At 45.8% G+C, this 27,337-nt stretch overlaps 2 long non-coding RNA genes across 3 annotated transcripts in view; one reads left to right on the top strand and one right to left on the bottom strand.

Moving 5' to 3' along the window:
* Window positions 1–21,850, bottom strand: part of LOC139219083 (uncharacterized) — a 348,076-nt gene extending 326,226 nt beyond the window's left edge. Inside the window, exons 1-6 of one of the 2 annotated variants that reach the window (XR_011585692.1) lie at window positions 21,544–21,850; window positions 20,583–20,626; window positions 20,271–20,462; window positions 19,852–20,134; window positions 19,462–19,608; window positions 18,435–18,583 (exon numbers count right to left, since the gene is read on the bottom strand). This is a non-coding gene — a long non-coding RNA (uncharacterized lncRNA). Of the gene's footprint in view, window positions 1–18,434; window positions 18,584–19,461; window positions 19,609–19,851; window positions 20,135–20,270; window positions 20,463–20,582; window positions 20,627–21,543 lie in introns of those variants that run through there. The other variant, XR_011585693.1, reaches the window with a different exon arrangement.
* On the top strand, window positions 17,586–18,860 carry LOC139219082 (uncharacterized). Its single transcript, XR_011585691.1, has 5 exons — window positions 17,586–17,650; window positions 17,826–17,945; window positions 18,070–18,153; window positions 18,544–18,580; window positions 18,693–18,860. It is a non-coding gene; the product is annotated as an uncharacterized lncRNA (long non-coding RNA).
* Window positions 21,851–27,337: the final 5,487 nt, after the last annotated feature.

Raw genomic sequence — 27,337 nt, 5'->3', positions numbered from 1 at the left:
GAGCAGGAGCTGCAGTGCTCTCTGAGCATCACTTCAAACAGCAGCCTGATAACAACGGCTTTAGTGGTGTGTTTTTCTGCTGCTGACTGTGTTCCTTTTCCATCCACTGAGGCAGGACGCTCGGTGGGATCAGACCCAGAGGAGGTTTGGAGGCAGATCCTACAGAGTCACAGTGCAGCTACTGCACAGAACTAGAGGTTTCTGTCTTTAGTCATGGTGCCACAATGCTCCCATTCTGTTCTTTCATTATTATGCAACTGTGGTCGCAAGAGTTGCAATGACTGGAGATCCCTGATGGTCTGTGACTTAGGCTGCAGTGGGAAGATGCTAAGATCTCATGTAACTCTTCACCAGTGCACAGTGCTGTGGTAGATACTAATGAATGTTGATGAGTTTCTGACTAACCCTGAATGGAGAAATGTACAGTAGACGATGATGGGTTGTGTGGCCTGGCTGCCTGCTAACCTGCCTACCTGTAAATGCAATAAATCTGTAATAAGTGGTCAAAATCTGAGCTGCTGCTCAGCGACAGACTGCCCTGAGTTACCCTGCCTGACGCACTCACCGTCTGAGCCCGAAAACAAGGGAGAGCCACACCTCTCTGAGATAAAGGTAGCGCGACAGTCCTGACAGCTCTTTGGCTTGTGTTTGCATGATTGTGGTGTTTAGCAGTCCGTCCAGTCCTCTCTTCACTGTGGGCTCGTCCTCCAGCAGAAGTCAGGCAGTGTGTCTATGAGGGTCTATGTGGGATTAAACAAGTGATTTAAGACGTGATTTGTAGAAGCAAAATGCCAAAATCGAGCAGCTTGTTGAGTTCGTCATGGATGTCAGATGTGCTCACTGCTATTTTGTGTCTGAATACAAAAGAGAAACATGAAAAGCAGCAGTGCAACTGCAACCTAAAGACTGTCCATGGCAGATTATATTAAATATGGTGTTTGAATTAATAGTAGAAACCAATACGTAATGATTTAGTGCTGAGCTACAACTTGGTTCACTTTATGTAAAAAAATCAATGTTGACAAATGTCCCAGCGGTACAGAGAATTTGTTAACTCACACTGCCCGCAGACAATTGATCACTAGCCAATGACTGAAGGTAGGATGTGTTGGCCACTGTGGTGTGCACGCACACACACACACACACACACACACACACACATGCACCGATGGGCACATGCACACACATCATATATACACACACAGAAGCAGACGAATCGCCCAGTAACGCCCGATTAGCCTTCAAACATCAGATCAATCAATCTTTCAATCCACAGGTCATTTAACCAGCAGCTCGAATGTGCAGGACGTCCTTGGGCTTCATATCTTTTAGTATGTGCTTCTGCTGCACACACACACACACACACACACACACACACACACACACACACACACACTAAGACAAAAGGAATGAAAATCAATAAATAAAGCAAAGCACCGCTGGGCTGGTGTGAGCTGCTGTAGGCCGTTAAGCAGTAAATAATTCCAGGCAGCTCTGACGAGACTGAGGGAGCGTGTGTGGATGGACTGTAGATGAGCACGAGGGAGGGAGGGAGGGAGGGAGGGAGGGACGAGTGAATGAATGGAGGGAGGACAGGATGGTGGAGCCCCCTGCACGAGCCAGAAAAAAACCACGGGAGAGAGAGAGAGAGATGATGGAAAGAAGAGGGATGAATGGAGGCATGAATGGACAGCAGCGATCCAGCACAGAAAAGAGGGAACAGAGGAGACGGCGTGCAGAAGAATGTCAGAGAGAGACACAAGGATGAATGAAAGAAGCCATTCATGGTTTCATGGTCTCGTGCAGCTACGCTCGTGCTACCAGCTAACACAGAGGGACATCTCAGACAGGTAGAGAAAATAGGAGGGCAAGAAAGACACAATCAGCCATAAATCCATATCTGCCCAAGATATTAGTGTCTCCTCTGACCCTGGCGTGCTCTCACCATTTGATTGATTGCAAAGCGGATCGATATGTGAGTCTGCAGCGGTTACAACAGAAGCCTGCCAAGTGGCCCCAGAGTCCCTCTGAGGGGACCGAAGTCACACCGTCAAGCTGGTCTTTCTCAGGGACACATTTAGATTGGGACCGAAAACTGAGTCTTCATTAATGAACAATAAAACTGAGCTGTTGTTTATCTACAAAGATGCAGCAGTCCTACTGATGAACATCGTTATGTTGTGTTCATTGGACCTGAACAACAGGCCTCCACCGTCGCAGGCCTGTGCTATTCTAAAGCAGGACTTTATAAATAATAAGTTTGATCCCTTGACTTTTCCTCTGGCTCAATCCTCAGGTCACAATCAGAGCCAGAAAATACACGTTTCTTTGCCCCGCCTCTGATTGGTTAGGTTTAGGTGTGACACATTTCTGATTGGTTACTCACTCGCCTAAATCCCCTCCTTCTTCCTGGTGTATCTTCCTCTAAATGGGACCATAATTTACTAAATGAACATCCTGCTGTGCTGAAGAAGACTGTGAACTAGAGACTGAGAGCAGAAACTCATCAGGAAAATGTTCTCTGAGCTGATAAACCAGGAGATTAACCGGTCGATTAGCCCGATAGCTAAACTATGATGGTGAACATGGTAAATACTACACACTACTAAACATCACCATGCTTGCATTGAGTATATTGGCATGCAAACATTAGCATTAGTCTCAAAACATCTGCGCCCCAAAGTCCAGAAGAAGAAGGAGTTGTGATAATGAGTTGTGACTCTGCCTCTCAGGCAGTCCAGATATGTAATCTGTACACGTGTAAGGGCAAACGTGAAAGGAAACTGTGAAGCGTGCCCTATTTTTGGAGACTTGGAGGAACCTTTAGGAGAAAGGTGGGGGATGGGGGTGATGAATGTGTGAGTAGATGTTGGAGCTTAAGAGTGAATTTAGACTCTTAAAGCTTGGAGAAGCTTTAAGTGAGACAATATTAAAGTTTGATAGCTACCAGAGGGAATGTTAGTAACTCTTTCTTTAAATATACTATTTAATTTAAGGAGCATGATTTAGAGGGTCTAACCCGCATTAAAGAATGATGCTTCTCATTGGTAATGAACTTTCTTGTGCATTATAATCTCATTTGCTATATTCAACCGCCTAATTAAGTCTAATGACCATCATACGTATCCACGACCCTAAAGACATTTAACTATTAATTGTGCAGGAAAAAAACCCAGCTGTATGTGTGTGTGTGTGTGTGTGTGTGTGTGTGTGTGTGTGTTCAGGAGTGTTTCGTGGCTTTAGCTGAGAAAGAAGACTTGATTAGGAGGCCGGCGAAGGAGCCGTCATCTCTCAGGGAAAGGTTATTAAACGTCCAGTGTTAACGTTGGTTTTCTGGCTCATAGATCTTCCTCCTCTAGTAAACGTCTTTTATTGCGTTTATAACAAACATCAGGCCTCATTTTCTGCTTTATGATGCCAGTAGGCATCAATACGCTGCCTTGAAATCCTCCTGACAAAGGAGTTTTCAGTTGTAATGGCAGAGGACGATCTGTAACATTTGTTAAATATCCACTTTATGTCAGGAAGTACTGGACGGACCGCCATGAACGTTTGTACAGACATTCACAGTCTCCTGGGGGTGCACCCCTCAGTGCTTGATGAGGTTAACAGTTTTGGTTTTGAGTGGAATAGCTACACAACTGTCACATTGGTCTATATTTTCAAGGTCCTCAGAGGATGAACCATAACAGCTTTGGCGTTTCATCTAACACTGACAGCAACATTTTAATATAAAATAGCTCCAAATCTAGTCGCTGGATAGTTCATGGTCCCCAGATGACTTCAGATCCAAATGATTTCAGTAATCCCAGACTTCACCTCCGTCACCGTATACTGCTGTTCATGCTGTGACTCTTTCATATATGGAGAAAAGAGACCCAAACTTTATATCTTCCTCCATAATAACATCAAGGATTTCTGCAGTAAACCACGTTCTCTTGGGGCCGGCAGGCTGCTTAGAGGTGAAAAGAGAGACAGCGATGGGGGGGGGGGGGACTAAAGAGGAGAACAGCTTGGACGGCAAAAGAGGGTTAAAAAGGTGGCGAGTAGAGAGAAAATAATGTTTCACAGCGTTGCTTCGTGTGAACGAATATTAAAACTGACGGAATAAAAGGTGGACGTCCACTTCAGCGAGTTGGTTAATTTGCCAAGAATGAGTGTGTGTGTGTGTGTGTGTGTGTGTGTGTGTGTGTGTGTGTGTGTGTGTGTGTGTGTGTGTGTGTGTGTGTGTGTGTGTGTGCAGAGAGGGAGAATCAAAAAGTGATGCTCACCTGACAGAGGGGGGGGGGGGTGGGGGGGGGGGCTGAGAGGAGATGGATGGCAGCAGTAAAGTGACAGAAAGCGAGGCACAGAAATGAAGTGTGCTGGTGGAGGAGGAGAGATTCATGGCAGATGATGGATAGTGCAATCCGTGGGCACGGGGAGAGAAAGCATCTTGAGTTCGTGTGTGTGTGTGTGTGTGTGTGTGTGTGTGTTTCAGGTTAACTGGGGGTGACCAGGGACGTCTTAAGTCTCAGTTTAGATTGACTACCGGAATATATCACAAAATTTTATCATATCCGATCACTGCAGCTTCAAAAAAATCGTTGTCCCTCACAGTCGAGAGGCTTCAGATGGTGGAAGCGGCTGTATTTTCACTCTGCAGCCTGCCAAAGCCAAACAGTGTTCATGTCAGGATTTGTCCTTGTAAAGACCTACAGCGCTAAAATGCATTGACGGCTATTCTGGACCTAACGCTGATATATTGCTCCTCCACACATTTCTAGAAAAATCCAGCCCACATATTTTTTCAGGTACAGTGATTCTGATCTCCATGAGCCAATAGAGGGAGCGCCAAATAAACTAGCAAACAAGGTCAGCCAGGAGACATTTGTTCCTGTTTGCATACAGGGACTGACCACCACATCAATCTCGCCCTAAGAGGCCTGTGTGAATACAGCTACAGTGGCACACAGCTGATAAACGAACCACGAGCACTTCCACGCGCAGGCCAACTGTGCATGGATGAAAGCTGCCATGCAAGCAGATCCCTATCAAGAGCTGCGACTGTAGCACGCCCCCAAATTTGTACTTGATGTCGGTGCCTCGCACTTGTCTGCTAAGCAGAGCAGACAAGCTGCCAGCAGCAGCTTAAATGAGCTGTTTGGTGCGTCTCAATAAGTAATTGGGAATTATGTTAATGCGGCTTTTGACAAATTGTTCAGTTTAAAGTGACAATGTCATTTTAACATTATTTCATATTCACCAGCAGGCAGAGGAGGTGTGCTCCTCTTTTGGATTGGGATTGTTTGAGTGTGTGTCTGGTAATTACTGCACGCAGGGGGTAGACAAAATAATGTTAACACTCAGTAATTTCAGCTCCTGCTAAATACTGAATATCACTTTGTTATACTGAAAGGATACGGCTGGTGATAACTTGTGACTGCAGTTCATCTTTACTGGTGGAGTATGTTGGACAGATTTTTTAACGTTAGCAACATTTTGTACCGAATCACTCACTACATAAGAAAGTGGGATTACCAGACGTCTTTTTCTGCTGACAAAATCTGCATGACTTCCTTTATTTACTCTCATTTCTTCATTTGCTGTAAACCCCCACACCTCATCTACTCTCTGTATAGGAAGGGCTGCTTAAAGAACTGTTTGAGGACTGTGTTTATTCTCTAAATGGACTCTAAATGTGTGGCACCAGTATCCTCACATGATAGCACCAGACTTCCCAGAAGCTTTTCCAGCAAAATGCCGCTGTGTCGTCAGATCTCAGCAATTACCTCAGCCACCGAAATGTTCTCAGGAGTCAAATGAATGATAAAAATCCGTCGTGGCTCCCTGATATGGAGGTAAAAGTGTGTGCAGCTCTCCGTGGTGCTGAAACCGGACGCTCTCGAGGCTGAGAGGAGAACCAGTGAGGCAAAAAAACTGCTGTGAATACTAATGCTGAGGACGACCTAGACGGAGCATTTGGCTCAGTCTTGGAAAGAGATGGCTGACCCTAAATGGTTCCCAAGGAGAGAACGTACACTTCAAAAGGGAGGACAGTAAGTGGGCAGATGGGAACCACGAATTTAATAGAGAGAGGCAGAGAGGGCCGGGGGGAAATGAAACAGACTAATGAAATAAGATGTTACACATAGAGAGAGACAGAGGATAACTATCCTCAACAAAGGGGGCTGTCCATGTCCGGTGCCCACATGTGTACGCCACATCTAAAGAGTCAACCTGCGTCACACGCCGTATCCTCCCCCACTTCCTGCTTACTCCCCCAGAGACACAGGATAGCCCTCATTATCTATCACCTGTGGACACCAGCTTCATTAGAGGGCTAAACTGCGGTGCCTCTCCTGGTGACTCATCCGCCATCGCCTCCTGTCCGTCCTCCTCTCCGAGGGATAAAGGTGGCCCGATGGTAATTGTCATCCTCCCGCGTTGACGGGAATCCCTGCTGTCACGTCGTCCACCCACGGCCCCGTGACATTCAGGCAGCAGCGACAAATGAGCCGTGGAATCCCGTAGATGATGCAGAGGATTAGAGGTCGTAATTCATTGGCGTGATGAGGGAATGACGGAGCTCAGAGATCATCCCATCTCTTCCCATCTATCACTGTGGTCCTCCCTCTTTCTCTTGTTTGTGTCTTCAGTCCTCGTCCTCCTCTCATCAGGCACTTTAATCATCATTTAATCGATATCTCACCAGTGTTTTCACTGAATCCGTTAACCTTTTGTCCACTGCAGTTTACTTGAGGGTTTTTGTCATCAGTAGTGAACTCATACTGATTATTTTTCATCAGTGTTTGGAGATTGTAGAAGCTGCTGACTCGACATTTGATATAAAGAGATTTCCTCAGTATGTGCACAGTGAATTGCTTGGAGTTACAGTGACGAGGTGGCCCTTTGGCCTGCACAGGCAGCGATCACTGTCAGCTCTGTCATGTGTACGCTCGTGAACAAAGCAGACTCTCAGACAGGCCGAAGCTCCTCCAGCTTTAAGGTCACACAGTCACATCTTCCTCTGCAGGGCTCTCTGGCAGCGGAGGGGCCTGATAATTCACGTACGGAGCACTTGGCCAAGTGTAGTTTCATGTTCAGATAATTTATCTCTCAGTGGCTGCATGGAACAAAATGGGCACATGATGGGAATTAATGACATATATGTAAGTGATTTATATTTACGAGGGCCGTACTGCACTGCTTCAGTCTTAATTTGGCTTCGCTAAACATTTATGTGAAGCTCTGGAGTGCAAATGTTCAGCATGCCTCCTGAAGCATTTCAGACACACCAGAGGCCATAACACAGTTATTACATAAATGGTCCCCAAGTTTAATTTCACAGAATAATCTCTCCTCATGTTGGTGCTTCCTGCAGGCTTTAGCTGTAGCGTAGTCCTCTATAGGACACATTCAGCATCCTGCAGCTGTGGGATGCTCACAGTGCAAAAGGAATGAAAGCAATGTACAATTTAATTAAAACGTGAGGCTTATTCAGATTAGTTATTTGTATAAAAATGCAGTTGAGGGAAAAATTAGAATACGTTTTTAACCTTGACTATTGAAAAGTTGGCTTGTCTATATCTCTATATGTTTTTCTGCCAACATTTAAAAGGTTTACCACAGTACCTTAACTACCTACAGCTGCTTAATTATCAGCTGATGGAGATGCAGCACTACAGCGACCTGCCAAATGTATGTTCGATCTACGTTTGTACTAATGCAGTAAAACGTACAGTGCCCTCTGAAGAAACTAACTATTAACTATTTAAATTAAATTGTATTTTAATGAAGATATCTCCTTTAAAACAATCAGTGTTTGCAGACCTGTTTTCTGCACAGAATCATGAATCAATACTCTGGATGATACGAAGTCTAAGAAAATGGGGAAAAGAGGAGGGAGATGAGTTGACATGTAAGTCGTGCGTTCACTGCGGTGTAAGCAGGTGGATTTACAGTGTTGTTCAGGGTGGAATGACTCGAACAGGGCAGTCCTCCGATCTCATTACTGGGCCACAATCACCTCTGAGACTAACGGCATTCGTGTCAGCTCTTAAGGTTCAACCACTGTGTGTGTGTGTGTGTGTGTGTGTGTGTGTGTGTGTGTGTGTGTGTGTGTGAGGGAAGGCCTTCTCCGTACGTGACAGCCATGCCTATCCCCACCTTGTCTCACCTTGGCACTGCAGCACACCTCCCCTCTTCCTTTGCTCCTCTTCTACACCCTTCCCTCCCTACTAAATTGCTCGTAACGTCGGCTCCCGGGTGACATATTTCCACTGTGGGCTTAATGGATTCCTGCGCTCTCTGGTTGGCCGAGGAGCGATGGTTTGATTCTCTGAGAAATAAAGCTGACGGAAGGGGGAGAAGGTGTAAAATGAGCAGGGATGGAGAGAGGAAAGTGGAAGGGATTGAAAGAAGAGGGAGTAAAAGTGAAGAAACAGAAATAGGTAATGTGTAATGGAGCGGAGAGGGCGCCGGTTTGTGCCCCCCTCTGCAGGAGCAGATAAGAGTCATGCTAGTAGGTGAAGGAGGGACTGAGCTGTTTCACTTTGTAGTGTGATTCTCTGTGCTGTGGTTTATGTCCGTGTGAAGATTTTGGCTGAAGAATGTGAGGTCTACAGACTGCAGACGAAGACACGTGTTTCTTCAAAGTCACACAAAAATCAAACCTAATTTTTTGTTGTTTGTTTTTCCAGCAATGAGTTATTTCCTCATATCGTATATTAGTATTATCAGAGTATATATTTCCTTATATTTCAGATGTTGGTGGCACTATGCAGCGTGTACCAGCGTGACTGTTTGTGATTTTAGCTTAATTCTGACCTGATGAAAAGTCTCTGGTGTCTTTGGGGGAACCGTGAGCATCTGGACTAAACTGTGTGCCAACTTTCAGTGAAACCCTCGACCTGCTGGTCGCTGTAGATGAAATGTCCGTGGATCAATAAAGTCATTAGGATTCCTCCTCTGGGGACCGTGAATGCTTGCACAAGATTTCAAGGCCGTCCACTCAATAGTTGTGGAGACATTTCCGTTCCCTTGAGCCTTGTTGCTTTGTTGCTGACAGTTTTTCGACCAAGTCGTTTGGCTTGTGGACTGTCGATGATGATGATAAGGAGCTAATTCTCAGGTTTTAGAAGCTGGAATCAGCAAATTTTGCTGCATTTTGGTTAAAGTTTTGCATTAATGAGGAATATTTTAGCAGATTAATCTTCTGTCCGGTGACTAATTGACTAAGCAATGAATCATTTCAGCTGTAGTTTGTATTTTTCCACCTTCGAGGCAGCTCGCTTCATTTTTCCCTTGCTCAGTATAGATGATCCAGCACGTTTTAGTCACATGTATTTTTTTAAACAAAGTGAGTTTTGCAAATTAAGCAGGAACCCATTTTGACATGTGACATTTGAGAGTGAGCCAACGGAAAGCAGAGCCTTAATGAGCTGTGCTGCTTTTGGAAAATCAAACTCAAAAATCTGAAAACAAACAAACATGGAGGCTGTGAGAAGGATAAAGTGACGGTAGATGTTTTCTCCTCTGGAGAGGATTACCATTTGGCAGCCAAATCCAAAATCTTTGATGTTGTCCTTGAATAAACAGACGGGAACATTTTTAAAACTGGTCTCAGCTAAATGGTATAACCTGAGGACAATCACCGAGCACTTGAAGTCTCCTCTGGAGGACGCAGGCTGAAAGCCTCCAGAGGATACTTACAGCTTTACTGAGCTGTAAAAAAGGAATAGGAGCTCTTCTGCCAAGCTTCAGTATGATGTTCTGGGTGTGTGTCTGCATCATATAAAGCTGCACCCATTAAAATGCTTATTATTTTGTCAATATTTATGAGCACAGCAGCATGTGTTTGCAGTTCTCAGATCCCGTGTCGGACACAGCGGGACCCCCCCCCCACCACTGCAGCGGCTGCACAGTTAGCAGGTATTAGAATGTAAACAGATGAGAGTGACTCTTTGGGAAGTGTCCACTGAGTATCTTTAAGCCTCACACACAGTGACTGGGGCTCCACCACGGCGTCGCTACACTGCAGATGAATGAGAGACCGAAGTCAGTGCTGACCCCCAAGAGGCTGAATGATGAATTATGGAGGCCTGTTTGTCTCTTTTTACCCAGACAAACATGCCCTCGGTCGATCCAATCCCTTTCAGTGTGTATGTGAAAGACAGAGGAGGAGAGAAGTGCCAGGGTTGTAAAATTCAAGCTTAGTAATATCACCAGACATCAGCTGACAATATATTTCCCTCACATTCACAAACACGCTGGCCCTTATCCTGAGACCTCTGTGGAGCAGTGCGTCCTCTGCAGGGGGGGCGGGCTGGTGATTTACTGCAGCTCCAGGGACGCCATGATGAAGCCGAATGTGAAGCCAAAGTGCCAGAAAGCATCTGTCTGTCTGTCTGTCTGTCCGGGGCTGCAGCTCAGAGAGCCCGTCAGCTGCTCTGTGTCCTGTGTGTCGGCCCGACGGGAGCGAAGGGAACCAGAAGCAGACTGGAGCAGGCACAGTTACGCATGTGACCGAATTATTCACACGTGTCAGAGAGAAACCGTTTGATGCTTAAAGAGGCTCTCTGACTAACAGCCTTGTTCTGAGTCTAGTGAATCAGCAGATGAATCCTACTCACTCTGGTGATCACCTGACTTTTCCTCAAGCGCCGCCAGCACTGCATGGTTCCCAGGTGATGTATCCTAAAGATGTGGTGTTTGTAGCCCCAGCGTGAGGTTGGCATTCGTGTCCACCCCAGGATCAACTCTGGTGATCCGTTAACTCACCCAGCGCCGCCATCAGGTCCTAAAGCACATGCGCACAGACAGACAGACAGACGGATGGATGACACACAGAAAATGGATAGTGAGGACAACGAATAGGCAGACAGATACACAGACTGACAGGGCAGACAGCGACATGACAAAGGGCACATTGATCTAATTAAACCCCTTTGCTTCCCAGCTCTCTGCTCCGTCTCGCTGCTCGGCTGGGAAAAGGTCATTTCTCTCTGAGTCTGTTCCTCACTCACCGCAGCCTAATGCCTCTGAGGGCAGCGCTGCCAAAACGCCTCAGATCTCTGAGGGTTGGCAAACAATGAGAGAGGGACGGTTTACTGTAGGAAGAGGGGTGTTTCCTGCAGTGGAAAAGAAAAATGAGAGCACAGCATGGGAGGTGAGCAGAATGGAGAGGAGGAGAGGAGGACAGGTGCAGATGAAAAGGGGAAGAGGTGGACTAACGTTAAAGGCCGAGATTAGTAAGCTGTGAATGAACAAAGAAGAGGCTGATTGGGGGCATGTTTTCCCTCCCGGACAGCAGAGAGGGGGGAGAGAGGGGAGGAAAGTGTAGTGTTGTGAGGACGGAGTCGTGATACAGGAATGAAACATGGAGGGAAGGGGGCTGCTGGTGACAGCACAACCAGCACAGGATCGAAGCGACAGGCGAGCCAAGCCAGGAGAGGAGAGTGATAAATGAGCAGTCATGGGAAAGCTGAGCTATGGGAGACCCTGGTCCTGACAGACCTAGCACTCCTTCAGACCCTGACACTGATACATACACTTACACACACACACACGGAGTTTCAAGGGGAAGGACGATGCTACAGTGCATGTCGATGACAGCTCGAAGAAGAATGGATTCACAGTTTGGCTCTGGCCTACAGAGAGACACCCGTCAACATCTGGTCATTTATAAACACTTACGTTTTTTATTTCTGTGTTTACATCTTCCCATTTGAACTTTAATTAGGGCCCGAGCACCCTACTGAAATGTAAGGAAATCTGCTTCACCTTTCTATCTCTGGAGCCAATCTCAGCTGACTTACACCCTGAAGTGGTCACCAGCCAATCACAGGGCCACAGACAGAGACAGACAAACACTCACACCTACGGCCAATTTAGAGTCACCAATTAACCCAGCTTGCATGTCTTTTGGATTGTGGGAGGAAGCCGGAGTACCTGGAGAGAAAAACTCTACGCAGAAAGATTCCAGGTTCAAACCAGGAACCTTCTAGCTGTGAGGCAACAGTGCTGACCACAGCACCACCATGCTGCCTCCAAGAACAAACAGTGAAAAAGAGAAAGCGAGTGGAGGAACAGTGATAAATAGTTACTCCTACAGGACACAAGGGGCGCTGTGACCTTAAAAATGCAAAACACCTGAACCCAAACTTCTACCTGCTCTGTGTACCTGAGCTTGATATCAGCTGCATCCCTGAACTTCCAAATCTCACCCCAGAAGCCCACGCCACTGCTGGACAGTCTTGTCTCTCTCTGCAGGACAGTAGCCAAGGAGCTTGGCTAGTTTTTCTGTTTCTCCCAGGCTCTTATTGTGCTTTAGAGTTTCCTCTACATTGAAAACTGACATGTGCTGCAATGCTTCAATGTTGTCCGGCAGTCTCACCCTCAGCTCATCAGTGAGGGAGATGCTGAAGGCTACACACCGCTTTCTCACATTGTTCTTCTCCTCAGGCGCAAAGTGGAGCTCAGCTGCCTTTGACTCAAGAAGGTAACCAAGCTACGGTTTGGGACTGATGGATCCATCAACTGGCTCTTTGAGTACATCAGTATTTGCCAGTGGATTCGGCACCCTGCTACTCACAGACTTGATCAGGCTAACCAAGCTGTCAAGAAGTTTCAGAGGATCAACCTGCTCTCCCTCAAAAGCCTTGATGGCCAACTGTACCTCATCCAGCACTGACTTCACAAAAGTCAGACACAAGATGTTTTGAGGATCACTGTACATGGAGTAGGAGGCAGCATGGTGGTGCTGTGGTCAGCACTGTTGCCTCACAGCTAGAAGGTTCCAGGTTCAAATCCTGGTTTGAACCAAGTTCCAGGTTCAAATCCTGGTTTGAACCTGGAATCTTTCTGTGTGGAGTTTTGCACGCTAGCGTGGGTTCTCTCCAGGTACTCCAGCTTCCTCCCACAATCCAAAAGACATGCAAGCTGGGTTAATTGGTGACTCTAAATTGGCCGTAGGTGTGAGTGTTTGTCTGTCTCTGTCTGTGTCTCCTCCCTCCAACTCAACAAGCCCTAGAAATGTTGAGACAGTTGTGTGTTTGGTGTCACTGAAGCACCTCATCACAACCCCCAGGTACTTAGAAACACCTCCATCTGTGGACTCATGGAGGAGGAGGCTGAAACGCTGCTCACCCACATCTGGACCAACCTTTAGAGAAAGTATGGTGCTAGAACACCATGAATCATTTCTGTGCACTTTGTCCTGAGCATTTTGAAGTGAGGAGCAGCAGTGGAGTCTGAGAAAGCAGCTTCACAGCTTCCCCAGTGTGACCACATGGGCGGCTGTGGGTCAGTGGTAGAGTGGCTCGTCCCTCAGTCAGAAGGTCGGGGGTTTGATCCCCAGCTCCTATGGGTCAACATGACAGTGAGGAACAGTGTTCAGCAGTAGCTAATGCCACGGTGGCTCCAGTCAGTTTTCAGGGTTTGATTCCCACTTTCTCTGTTTCTGAGCGTCCACTTTAGACTGAGACATGATGAGCCAGCTAGCTAGATTAGCTTCTGTCCCAGAGAGGCACACACACAGTGGACGAGGTGAGGAAGTGACTGAGGCTGTGTGGCTCAAATGCAGTGATTTATTTTAGTGTGACAGCGAAGAAACATCCACATTTCCATCCCGCTCTGTGAGCCAGGGGGGACCAGCGCGGCTCTGCGCGTGCGCGATTCCTGAGCAGCGTGCACGCGGAGTGGAGCGGCTCTCCTCTGTCCTCTCTGCGGCTGCGCGGCTCCCTGAGAGCTTTGGGAGGGGGAGGGGCTAACGGCTAACGGCTAACTGCTCCGTGAGGACAGTGACTGTAGAGTGATACTGCTTTCACGGCTCCAAAACACCAGAAAAGTCTCCAAATTTGTCACTAGTAGCTTTTGACAAAAAAGTCTCCAAGAGAATTTGGAAAGTCGCCAAGTTAGCAATACAGGAAATGAAGTCAGGACACTTCCGCAGCAGCAGATGACGTCAGGACCTGAGCGGATTGTTGGCGGTTTTCTGCAGCTCGTTTTTCTGCTTCAAAAAGATGTTTGGAGGAGGAGAAGAAAACTGGAAAACTACCGGAGGAAAACATCATGAAGACACGGAGTTGGCTTTGGTTAATGAGGTCAGTCTGAGGCTGAATGACCGAACACAAACAGAACAAACACATGGTGGTCAGAAGCTAGCTAGTTAGCTAGTTAGCGTTAGGTAATTAGCTAACGCTAGCTAATTAGCTAACGCTAGCTAACCATGCTAACAGCTAGTACATTTTATTAATAATAATAATAATAATCCTTTATTATTATTTATTGAAATTCAGGTGTCGCAACAGCCCAATGTACAACATTAAAGTACAAAATTAAAAAGCACAAAATGTCAATGTTTGACAGTGACGTCATATATAATTAGCAGCAGGTGTGTGAATAGTGTAAAGGTGAAGGCCTGATGTGTTGCTGTTTGGTACAATAGTTTAATATGGGATGGATTAATATGTGCAAGTACAGTACTACCATCAACCATAACTACTGGTATAGTAATAATGATAATATACTATATGACAATATTATTTTCACTCTTTACCTCTCTGTACTGTTCATTTATGTGTATAGTGTAAATATTTATTTATTCTCATTGCAGTTTATATTTATCTACTATTGCTTATTTTACTGCTTATCTTGCCCTGGTGCTGTTGCTGCTGTAATATGTAAATTTCCCCCTATGGGGGATCAATAAAGTCTATCTAATAATAATACTAATATTGGCAGTTCCAATAACAACCATATTAAAGACAGTTCAATATGACATAATAATAAAGTTTACAACAATGATGATAATGCTAAAATATAATAGTATGATTGATGGGTAGAATGTTATGTGCATATTCAGTCAGTCCAGTGCAAGAGGGGGGAGATCAGTGAGTGTTGTTTGTTGGAGGGGGGAGATCAATGAGTGTTGTTTGTTGGAGGGGGGAGATCAGTGAGTGTTGTTTGTTGGAGGGGGGAGATCAGTGAGTGTTGTTTGTTGGAGGGGGGAGATCAGTGAGTGTTGTTTGTTGGAGGGGGGAGATCAGTGAGCGTTGTTTGTTGGAGGGGGGAGATCAGTGAGCGTTGTTTGTTGGAGGGGGGAGATCAGTGAGTGTTGTTTGTTGGAGGGGGGAGATCAGTGAGTGTTGTTTGTTGGAGGGGGGAGATCAGTGAGCGTTGTTTGTTGGAGGGGGGAGATCAGTGAGCGTTGTTTGTTGGAGGGGGGGTCAGTGAGCGTTGTTTGTTGGAGGGGGGGTCAGTGAGTGTTGTTTGTTGGAGGGGGGGTCAGTGAGTGTTGTTTGTTGGAGGGGGGAGATCAGTGAGTGTTGTTTGTTGGAGGGGGGAGATCAGTGAGTGTTGTTTGTTGGAGGGGGGGTCAGTGAGTGTTGTTTGTTGGAGGGGGGGTCAGTGAGTGTTGTTTGTTGGAGGGGGGGTCAGTGAGTGTTGTTTGTTGGAGGGGAGATCAGTGAGTGTTGTTTGTTGGAGGGGGGGTCAGTGAGTGTTGTTTGTTGGAGGGGGGGTCAGCTTGATGGCAGACTGAGTTCTCCACTGCTGTCAAACAGTCTGATGGCACAGATGAGCGTCTGCAGCGCTCTGTCTTGGTCCTGGTGGGATGAACCACACAGTGATTATAGTCGGTGACTTTAATGTTCATGTGGACCAAAGTAAAGTAGTGATGGAGCCAGAGCTTTCAGCTATCAGGCTCCTCTCCTGTGGAACCTCCTCCCAGTTTGGGTTTGGGGGGCAGACGCCCTCTCTACATTTAACAGTAGACTAAAAACCTTCCTTTTTGATAAGGCCTATAGTTCAGGGCTGGATCAGGCCTTGGACCAGGCCCTAGTTCTGCTGCTATAGACTTAGACTGCCGGGGGACTCCCATGATGCACTGGGCTCCTCTATCCTCCTCTTCCTCTTCATCATAATAACTGTTAACTAACTAACTAACTTGCTATCTTCCCCGGTGCCTTTCTGTCCTTTTCTCATCTCTCAGGTTCCTGTGGATCCTGGTCCTGGTCCTGCTGCTGTGGTTCTCAGGTTCCTGTGGATCCAGGTCCTGGTCCTGCTGCTGTGGTTCTCAGGTTCCTGTGGATCCAGGTCCTGGTCCTGCTGCTGTGGTTCTCTGGTTCCTGTAGATCCTGGTCCTGGTTCTGTGGTTCCTGTGGATCCTGGTCCTGGTCCTGGTTCTCTGGTTCCTGTGGATCCTGGATCGTCGTCCACTCGTCATGTTTTTCAATATTAACATGATGCTAATTTATTAGTCACACTGTAGTTAGTGTCTGTCTGTCTGTCTCTCTCTCTGTCTCTGTCTGTCTCTCTCCCTCTCTCTGTCTGTCTGTCTCTGTCTCCCTCTCTCTCTGTCTCTCTCCCTCCCTCTCTCTCTCTGTCTGTCTCTCTCTCTGTCTCTCCCTCCCCCTCCCTCTCTCTCCCTCCCTCTCTCTCCCCCTCTCTCTCTGTCTGTCTGTCTCTCTCTCCCTCCCTCTGTCTCTCTCTCTCTCTGTCTGTCTGTCTCTCTCCCTGTCTGTCTGTCTCTCTCCCTCTCTCTGTCTCCCTTTCTCTCCCTCTCCCTCTCCCCCTCTCTCTCTCTCTCTCTGTCTGTCTGTCTCTCTCTCTCTCTCTCTCTCTCTCTCTCTCTCTCCCTGACCAGAAACAGTCAACAGTCACAGTTTCATCTCTTCACCTTTCACTCTAACTCTTCAGCTAGTTTGTTCTGCTTACGTGACATTTTAAAAGTCAGCAGCTCTTGTGAAAACTCCTGGTCTTCATCTGTTGTGGGTTCAGTATTTCCTCTGTTGTGAATCGTTGAAAGCCGTCGCCTGAAAAGAACAAGTCCAAAGGAGTGAGGAAGAGCTGAGGAACACAGTCAGTCACATGACTTCACCTGGAGCTCAGTGAGATCAGGTGCTGAAGGAGAGAGGTCTGAATCCTGGCTGGGACACTGTCCCTCCTTTCCCTCCAGTACGTGTTGGGAAACAAGTACAATTGTTAGTAACTTGAATCAAAACCAAAAACCAAGCAGCAGAACAAAGTGCTGAGCTGTTCTTCACTCTTTCATTATTGATTTGTACTATTTGATTTATTGGAAATGATTGTTGGAGCTGGCTTGTGATTCTCTGACCTGAGTAACATCTTTCTCCTTTAAAGTGTCTGGAGGTTCTAATGTAGCGCTGTGTTTTTTTTTTTCACAGGTTTCTCCAGATGAAGGTGGGCCGCACGGTGGGCCAATCACAATAAATACGGAAGATTCCGCTCCCTCCAACGCCAGTCGGCTCTTCTCCTTCAGCTGCAAACAGTCGGACTCTTTACTTGGGCTCATTTTTCTGCTTCATCAAGTGGAACCACTGGAGGAAACATCATGGAGACGTGGAGTTGGCTTTGGTTAATGAGGTCAGTCTGAGGCTCAATGGCCACAGAAACCAATCAGTGGTCAGTTGTTAGCTAATTAGCTAATGCTAGCTAACTGCACAGCTTTATTTTTGGATATATTGATGGTTTCATTGTGGCTGGTGAACCTGTTTGGAAACAAAAGTACCAGATTACTGTTGTAATAAACACTGATGGTTCTCATGTTCTCTGTTTGTACTAGAACCCCCAGCGGTTCCTCATTGGGCCTCATTGATCGCAGCTGTTTCCTGTTAATCAGCTGCTGCAGCTTCAGAGGATGAAACCGGTGAGCATACAGACTCTCTGCAGCAGGAGCAGAGTTAAAGCTCACACCTACTGTAATGATGATTTAAAGTTCTGTTTGATTTAATGTTAAAGTTGTGAAAAATGACTAATGACTGGACTACAGGGTCAATAATCAGTGGCTAACATGTGGCTTGTTTCTAACTGATCTCCTTCAGGAGCAGAGATGTTGCTCAGGTGTGTCCACTCCACCCTTTGAGGGGAAAAATCATCACTTGGTGCCCTGAACGCATCATGGTGGGAGCGTGTTGCAGTTAAGGGACTTTGTAGCAGCTGAAGTGAGAAATCAAACTTTATTATCACATTTAGTCTGTTTGCAGGTGAACTTCATCTGTCATGTATTTCCTTTTTGCTTGAGTAAAGGGCTGTAGTTTTATTGTGAAAATCTCTTTCCTGTTGCAGGTGGTGCTCCTCTGGGCTGAAGAACCTGTGGTTAAAAACGCTCAACTTGACCTGGAACATCAGATGGATGTTTAGACAGGAAATGTGAGCTCTTATTTTCTCCTCACAGAGCAAACTAATCACTTTCATCCACAAACTCAGAAAAGTGGAGCAACAAGTAGTTCAGGAAGAATTCAAATATGAGGATGATTTCCAGGTAGAAAACAGTTCTCTAATGTTAATGTCACTAAATGTTGGAATTGGAGCACATTAAACATTGAAGATTTGTGAATTGTTGCAGTAGATAATTCTCTCTCTTGGAGCCTGTCTGTAAAGGGAGAATCTAAAATAAAAGTATCCAGGAATCAGTAAAGATGAACACAGGATGTTGTCACATCAAACTTTATTGAAAATGAATAGAACAGTTTCCTAATGATCCATGAACAGATCACTAGTTGAACCTTCTGTCTGGTCTCTCTCTGTGTGTTTTCCCAGGAGGAGAAGCTGAACCAGCCGTGGATCCAAACAGAAGGTCCTGTGGAAATGTAGCAGACTGTCGTTACCTTTGTCTCTCAGGAGGCTCCTGTTAGCAGCATCATGTATGAACAAAAGATAAAAGTTGTGCTCTCTTTGTGTTTTCCCAGGATGCAGCAGGAGAAGCTGAATCAGCTGTGGATCCAAATAGAACTGTGTTTATGTAGAAATCAGTGCTAAACTGAGGCTCTCATACAAAGACATTAAGTGAGGTGGAAGTTGTTGTTTGGTTTTTTACTCTTCTGCTCTTTATGGAAAGTTTGTAGACTGAAAGTGATCTGAGGTGTTAATCATTGTCCTCCTCTGAAATAAAAAGAAGTGTAATCTAAATCTTGTTTCCTATGTCTTTGATATTGTGAGTGATTTTGCATTGGATCTTCCTCTGGTCAGTATTTGTACAGCACCTTTACATGACCTTCTGATTGAGGAGCAGAATCCTGAGTAACTGATTATTTGTGAACCCTTGTTAGTGATTTATTCCAACAAGCTGAGTTTAACCCTAAAAAGCCACTTTAGGACTGTAAGCAGGTTGAAAACACTTAGTAATTTTTTTTTTTCCCCCCTCCCTAAATCAGTGCATAATAGATGCCACACTAGGCTGCTTTGGAAGAAAATTATCCAAAAGTCCCTTGTTGGAGCCTTAAATTGGTGAAAAAACACTTAGTCTTTTTGTCCCCCCTCTGAAATACATAATTTTCACCAAAAAAAAAAACTTAGTAATTTTTTTCTGCAATTTTGAACTGGATTTAGGGTGAAAAAACACTTAGTCATATTTTCTTCTCTTTAAATCCAGTGTCTAAAATGAGGGAAATCCCCGCCTAAAAATTTTTCTAAGTGTTTTTTTGGGTTTTCAATAAAAAAAGCTGCATAACCCTTTACTTGAATCTCTGGAAACTCCGGGGAGATAGAGCGCCCCCCCCAGTCTTGCCCGCGCAAGTCCCTTCTGTACGCTCCAGGCACTGCTGCCGACAGCGGGGATCGAACCTGGCACCTCTGATTCTTCAGCTACATTAGAACCTCCAGACACTTTAAAGGAGAAAGATGTTACTCAGGTCAGAGAATCACAAGCCAGCTCCAACAATCATTTCCAATAAATCAAATAGTACAAATCAATAATGAAAGAGTGAAGAACAGCTCAGCACTTTGTTCTGCTGCTTGGTTTTTGGTTTGGATTCAAGTTACTAACAATTGTACTTGTTTCCCAACACGTACTGGAGGGAAAGGAGGGACAGTGTCCCAGCCAGGATTCAGACCTCTCTCCTTCAGCACCTGATCTCACTGAGCTCCAGGTGAAGTCATGTGACTGACTGTGTTCCTCAGCTCTTCCTCACTCCTTTGGATTTGTTCTTTTCAACCAGTTTCTTGTTCTGACATCACTCCATCTCCGTCCTGGCCTAAGCTGCTGGTCTTGTGAAAACTCCTGGTCTTCATCTGGTTGTGGGTTCAATATTTCATCTGTTAGTGAACTGTTGAAAGCTGTCTCCTGTGGGATGGATTCTGTCTCTTCATCATTTGCTTTTGGTAGCGGATGATAAGAGGGAACATTAAAGACCTGAAATCAATAGATCAAAGTATTGTATTAGTATTGTATATTAGTACTGTGCATGTTCTAATGTGCCTCTTATCAAGTCAGTATTAGTAGAAACAAACAATGAACGAGATGCTAAAGTAGCTCCCTGTGGGCCCACCTTCTTCTGCACGTCATCACTTTCACACGGTTTCTCCTCATCCGCTCTCATGGGAATGTGCTCGAGGTGTCGGGGTTCTATGGACATCCAACCGGGGGGGGGGGGGGGGGGGGGGGCGGCTGCTGCTGCTGCTGCTGCTGCTGCTGCTCTTCCTCCTCTTCTTCAAACGTGTTGTCGCTTCAGTCCGCACATCTGCAAGTGGGAGAAAATCGTACAACAATTACATTTTAGACAAGTTGTGTTCACAGTCAGCTGGAAAGTGGAGAACTGCAGGATGCCGATGAATAAAAAGTGAGGAGGATTTGGACGAACTTGAAGACTCTTCCTCGGCTCCTCAGCGGTGAACGCCGGCCCACCTGAAGCGTGAAAGGAAAAAGAATCAATCAATAAGTGATCAGAAGTTGGAGCTGTATCACCTTCATGTTGAACAAGGCTGCACACATTTGATGGATGAAATAAAAAAGTGGATATCTGCACTGATGACTTTTCTCTCATTTCATTCCCTTTACATTTACATTGTTGAGGTACATTTTTAAACTTGCTGTTAAGCTTCAGTAACTATTTGTGACCACAAATTAAATGTTTTGACATTAATGGTGATTACTGACATTTCAAGGATTCAAGGATTCAGGGAACTGTATTTGTCAAACCAACACGTTTACACACGGGGAGGTACGGAATTACCTCCTCAGGTCCCGTTTTAAGCCAAGATAGATATCCAACAACAAATAAAATATAGAAAATAGAGGTGCTATATAAAATAAAATAGAAGTACTTGGTGCAGGTAGGTGTGTGGGTGTGTGTGGGGGCGTGGGATCTACAGAGCACCACCAGAGTTCAGCAGTCTAACAGCTTCTGGAGAGAAGCTGATCCTCAGCCTGGTGGTCTTGCTCTGCAGCCGCCTGCCCGAGAGGAGTCGTAGTACTGTAGTACTGAACATGCACATATTTCTCCATTCCACATTAAACTATTGTACCAAACAGCAACACATCTGCACTGTTCTCACACCTGCTGCTAATTATATATGACGTCACTGTCATACATTGACACTGTCTTTGCATTTTTTAATTTTGTACTTTAATGTTGTACATTGGACTGTTGCAACACTTGAATTTCCCCCATGGGGATCAATAAAGGATTATTATTATTAAAATGTACCAGGTGTTCCCATGTTAACATGGTTAGCTAGCGTTAGCTAATTAGCTAGCGTTAGCTAACTAGCTAGCTTCTGACCACCATGTGTTTGTATTCGGTCATTCAGCCTCAGACTGACCTCATTAACCAAAGCCAACTCCGTGTCTTTATGATGTTTTCCTCCGGCAGTTTTCCAGTTTTCTTCTCCTCCTCCAAACATCTTTTTAAAGCAGAAAAACGAGCTGCAGAAAACGGCCAACAATCCGCTCAGGCTCTGACGTCATCTGCTGCTGCGGAAGTGTCCTGACTTCATTTCCTGTGTTGCTAACTTGGCGACTTTCTCGCTAAATCTGGCGACTTTCCAAATCCTCTTGGAGACTTTTTTTTGTCAAAAGCTACTATAAATCTGGAGACTTTTCTCCAAGTCACTGTCCTCACGGAGCAGTTAGCCGTTAGCCGTTAGCCCCTCCCCCTCCCAAAGCTCTCAGGGAGCCGCGCAGCCGCAGAGAGGACAGAGGAGAGCCGCTCCACTCCGCGTGCACGCTGCTCAGGAATCGCGCACGCGCAGAGCCGCGCTGGTCCCCCCTGGCTCACAGAGCGGGATGGAAATCAACAAGCCCCAGAAATGTTGAGACAATTGTGTGTTTGGTGTCATTAAATGTATCTTTCATTTATCTAAAATACACATCTGACCACCACCTGAACAAGCCTGGTGTGTAAATACATCATAATACACGTCATTGCATCCTGTATCTGCTCTTTTCAGGCTCCAGAAACTCTGTGGGAGTCTTACTGTTATTCAAACCCCGTGACCCTGTTTCCACGTGGGGAAAGGTTGTTTCTTCTTTTAGCACCTGCAAACCCCAGTGACGTACTTGGACAGCGAGCTGCTCTCACCTCGTGTTCCTGATCAGCAGCGTTAGCAGGATATTATTAGCCTGGCAGGGAGCTGAGAGAAGCTGCAGCTCAGCCCAGATCCTCTGCTGCATCTTTGTTTTCATCCTGACCTGTTGGCATCACACAGCACCTGCGCTTCCACACACAAGTCTGAGGCCACAAAGTCTCACAGCGTATCTGCACACTGAAATCCACGAATCAGCCAGCGACACCAGCGACTCACACTTTTGTCTTTTCCACACACATTAAGTAGATTATTTCTCCTAATTTAGTTTTAGCGAGGCTCGACAGCCGAACTCAAGGGGCAGGTGGAGACGTGATGAGGAGGTAAACAACACAGTCGGCTTCGGTTTATCAGCCCACCATCACTAGATGATAGTCGTTGACCGTCACTACCAAGAACTACCATGGTGGTTGGGCCAGAAAAATGTGGGAATGGGCCTTTTCCTGTTGTTTAATACTTCATTCTTCACACACAGATGTGTGCAAACATGACGGGTATAGTGATGCATTTATCTCAACACCCTCCTGCACACATAAGAGACAATCCCTGGCGTATTAGATGGACTAACTTGGATGGAACAGGAGACCAGCGAGTGTTGAAGCTCTGGTCGTTTGTTCTGACATTAAGAGGAGGACTGTGTACATGTTGGACATTTAACCAAAGACCAAAGTTACAATCAGAAACCTCCTCTGATCAGAAACCTGTGGGGGACGAATGTTTCCTCGTTATTATTTGGTGTTTTTATGTCCTCGTGTCCCCTCTTATGACGAAGAAAAGCCAACAGGTGGGCCGCAAACTTCACACTGCAAACTTCAGCCGTTTGTTGCTGGAAATCAGTCGGTGGTTGTTGACTGTGTGAGTGTTTCAGTGTGTGTTCACTGGAGTGTTTTGACTCTTTGTTTCAGTAATGTGAAGGTGTTTAAGTGGTCTTCTGTATATGAGAGCAGTTCAGTCGTGCAGAGATTGAATTGTGTGAGTGCTTCAGCGGAGGGGTGTTAACATTTAAGTGCTCCATCACATTTTCTGCAAATGTTTAAGCATCTCCTTTATGTCTGAGTGGTAGAAAGTGTGTTATGTAAAGTAAAATATGACTCATAAGCTCACACAGGCAAAAACTGCTTTAAAAAACCCTGGAAGCAACAGCTACATGTTGATAGTGTCGGTCCTGGTACGAGAGACAATCTCATTTTCTCCTTATCGCTCCATCCTGCACAGGCCTGCGGCAGTGATCAACTGACTCATGCTGAGACAGACTGAAACCTAGACAGAAAACAGGAAGAAATCTAGAGATAACGGCACCCTTAGATTACCGGACCCGTCTGAGCTCAGAGCTGCTGGAGACGAGGTTTGTCCTCTACTGTAGCTCCTCGCACCTCTGACACGAACTGCAAATCAACTTGGCGTTTAGTTTCTGCACGCGTGACAACAAAACCTGAAGTTACCGAAGTGTGATTATTATCTGGGTGCTTCTAGTTTCCGAGCTGTCGTGTGATTTTCATTCTTATTTGATGAGCGAGATGATCTGCTGATTATTTCCATTAGTGATTAATTGATGGTGTAAAATGTCCATCATCAGTTCCCAGAGTCTCCAAATGTCTCTTTGTCCTGTAAAGATACTTCATTAAATAAACTGCAGAAAAGATGTACATCCTCATATTTCACTCTCACATGAATTCTCCTTTGATTGACTAATGGATCAATAATTACTCACCACACTGAGACATCATTTAATAGCACGTTTTAACCCAATAATCTTCTATCTACTTTGTCTCTAGTATCATTTGGTGTTTCAAGTTTAGTTATTAAATGCAGATTACACAGCATTTCACTGTTTTTAACATTTATATTCGTGCATAAATGATAAATGTTCAATTTGCATCTGTGCTAAAGTGCAGACAGGAACATCACACACACATTTACACACAGACAGACAGACAGACAGACAGACAGTCAGACAGGCACACAGACAGACAGACAGGCATAACTCTGCAGCCACAGTCACAGGGTTTCGTCAAACGAGACTCGTGCTGCAGTAAGACTCACATCTGTTGGGAGAGGCTGCTGCTGCTGCTGCTGCTGCTGCTGCTGCTGCTGCTGCTGCTGCTGCTGCTGCTGCTGCTGCTGCTGCTGCTCGTCCTGGAACAGATCACACGTCTCGTGTCTCGGATGGCAGAGACGTATCGAGAGGGAAAGATTTACACAAGCGGTAGCTGCAGGCTGACAGAGCTCTGAACAGGAGGGCGTTTCAGCTGCCTGTTATAACCCTGGCTCACAGGTTGCAACAAGTGAGAGAGTTCACACACCAAAGTTCCAACAAAGATATTTATTTCTACCAAATAGTTTAACAGAAATATGCCCATTCAACCAACAAAGGGCTCTGGCCATGTGGCCAGACATCAACCCAGCTGAGACAAAGGGAGAGGGCGAGAGCAAGAGAGAGAGAGAGAGAGAGCACAGGCGGCCTTTTATATACCTGGACCACACCTACAGGCAAGTCGACGCCCACTTCTCCAGAGTCCGGCTGGAGAACAGGGAAGGAGACATCACAAGGCAGTAACCTTTTAACAGATCAAACTTACTGACCCATTTCACTGTGCCAACCTGATCCACACAATCCTCCGTACGAGGAAGTGGATAGGAGTCTGGCTTAGTGATTTTATTTACTTTGCGAAAATCTGTACAGGGTCTGAATGTTTGATCTGACTTTCCAACCAACACGCACGGGGAAGCCCAGCTAGAACAGGAGGGCTCTGCAATGTTGTGCTCCAACATATATTTCACCTCCGACTCAAGCTGAGTGTGTTTTTCCTGAGAAACCCAGTAAAACCAGTAGAACATCCTCTCCCCGGGCTAACTACCTGACCAGGAATCTAACTGTCTGTCTCAACCCTAGTCTTCGTGCACCAGTGTCAGTGGGAAACTTATACACAGAGCCCAATGACTCGGCCAGGCGACCATGCAGAATGGCGACCTACCTCGACAGTCATGGAGGTGTCAGAAAGGGCCTTGGTGCTCCAGCCTGAACCCACATCCATCCAAGATGGATTTCAATAGCACTTCATTTTACATGGAGGTGCTAATGTTTGGACCGGTGTCGGTCGTCCTAGAGATCCATTTTCAGTCAAAATGTTGCCATATTCATGTAATAAAGGAAGAACTGGGAGGGGAGCAGCAGTGTGGAGGGATTTTCAGCCTTCTGTGTGATGATTGATGCGTCTGTCTCAGCTCTGTGATGAGTGACCGGCTGCACTGGGACACAGTGAATCAAACCGATTGCAGTTTGTTGCCGGAGATCAATAATGAATGTATTGTCTTCTGTTTTAGTGGATGACTGCAAGTAATTATTACTTTTATTATTGATCAATCTATTGATTCTTGGAGTAATTTGTATAGTCTATAAAATGTGAGGAGGACAAAGAAGGCTGCCTGGAGCTAAATCAGCGTGAACGCCATCTTGTCCCAACATGTCGGCATGAATTTGAAAGTTAATCACCAAACTAACAACTGCTCACCCCTCTGGGGACGTGAATATCTGAACCCAACTCCATGGAGATCCATTCAATAGTTTCAATTAAAGCCATCAATTAATTCCTCCTCTGGGGACCATGAACGTCTGAGCAACATGTTGCAGTAAACGGTATTTGGGAAAACATACATTTTAGACTCAGGGATGGTAATATTTGTGTATTTGGGAACCTTTCTGTGTGTTGACACTCTATTTCTGTGTTCACACGTCACAGAGGTGCTTTCAGTGCAGCAACAAAAAGTGTGACCCACTTACCTGTTTAAGTCCCTTTTGTCCCCGTTTTTCCAAAAGCCCGTAGGCAGGGGAAGAAAAATGAGAGGGAGGAAGGGAAAAGGGCAGCGCTGCGTAGATGGGAAGGTGGAAAGAGAGAGATGTATAGTACACGGCTGTGGATGGCTTCACATGACCTATAAATCAAACTGTTCGTCTGTTTAAGGACAGACTCCCTCTTGTCTGCCTCACTCTTCCATAAATGGCTCCCCAAAATCTCTTGCTGCCTGTCACAGTAATTCACCTCGTGTTCACCGTCACAAAACGTCCTGGAAGTCAGTCCGCGGTCATCCCCTTTTATTTCTCTCTCTCTCTCTCTCTCTCTCGGTGCTTTCTGCCCTGTGATGCATCGATCAGAGATAGTGCCACTTATTCCCCCCTCGTTCTCCTCTCCTGTCCCTTCTTGTGACCTAAATTCCCTCCTGTGTGCTCATTAATTAGCTGATGCAAGTCTGCCTTCCCCAGGGAGGGGGGATTGAAAAAGCTCATTATAGGACACATCAATAAGGTGGGATTAATCTTCCATTGCTCTGTGTGTGTGTGTGTGTGTGTGTGTGAGAGTGTAAACAGGCCCACAGTGTGACAGCTCTCCATTTATGTTAATCTCTGTTTTCTTTATTGCTCTCCCTTCAGCTCAATACTACACAAATATGGTTCAGTCTGGTGATTCAGAAAGAAAATCCCAGAGCATTTGGTTCACTGGTTATTTATTTGATTCATTTATGCTTTATTTACTCAAAGAGCAGCGATATCCAACCTGTAGGTTCGGGACACCCCAGGGGGATCCTGAGGTAAACCTGACAGGGTCACAGGATGATTAATTGGACGAGAAAACAGAGAAAATCCAGCTCTGCAATATTGATTACTCTTTCCTGCATATGTTCGTCTCTTCAGGCCTCTGAAATCCTTCAAAGTTAACTATTTGAGAGGGAAAACTCTCCTTCAGGTCTTCACGGAGGACATAACCAGAGACACCGTAGACGCTGCCTCATTTTAAGGGGTCACAGGCCAAACAGGTTGGGAAGCTCAGGTTCAATCAACACCTCTGCAGAACAGTTTTAACAAACTACAGCAGGGACGTGTTGTGTTAGAGCGGGTTAGTCATGGCCGCCTGCCTGAGGTGACGGCACTGACCCCCCTCTGGTTTCTGACTGTCCGTCTCTGCAGGAAAAAAGTACTTTGTAATCTTTCAAATGTGGTTCAGAGCTGCTTCTTCTTCTTCTTTGGCTGCTTTTT

This window comes from Pempheris klunzingeri, chromosome 19 (genome assembly GCF_042242105.1).
Source record: "Pempheris klunzingeri isolate RE-2024b chromosome 19, fPemKlu1.hap1, whole genome shotgun sequence".
NCBI lineage: Eukaryota > Metazoa > Chordata > Actinopteri > Acropomatiformes > Pempheridae > Pempheris > Pempheris klunzingeri.
Note: the sequence above shows the minus strand (reverse complement) of the source record. Positions and strands in the feature narration are given on the sequence as shown.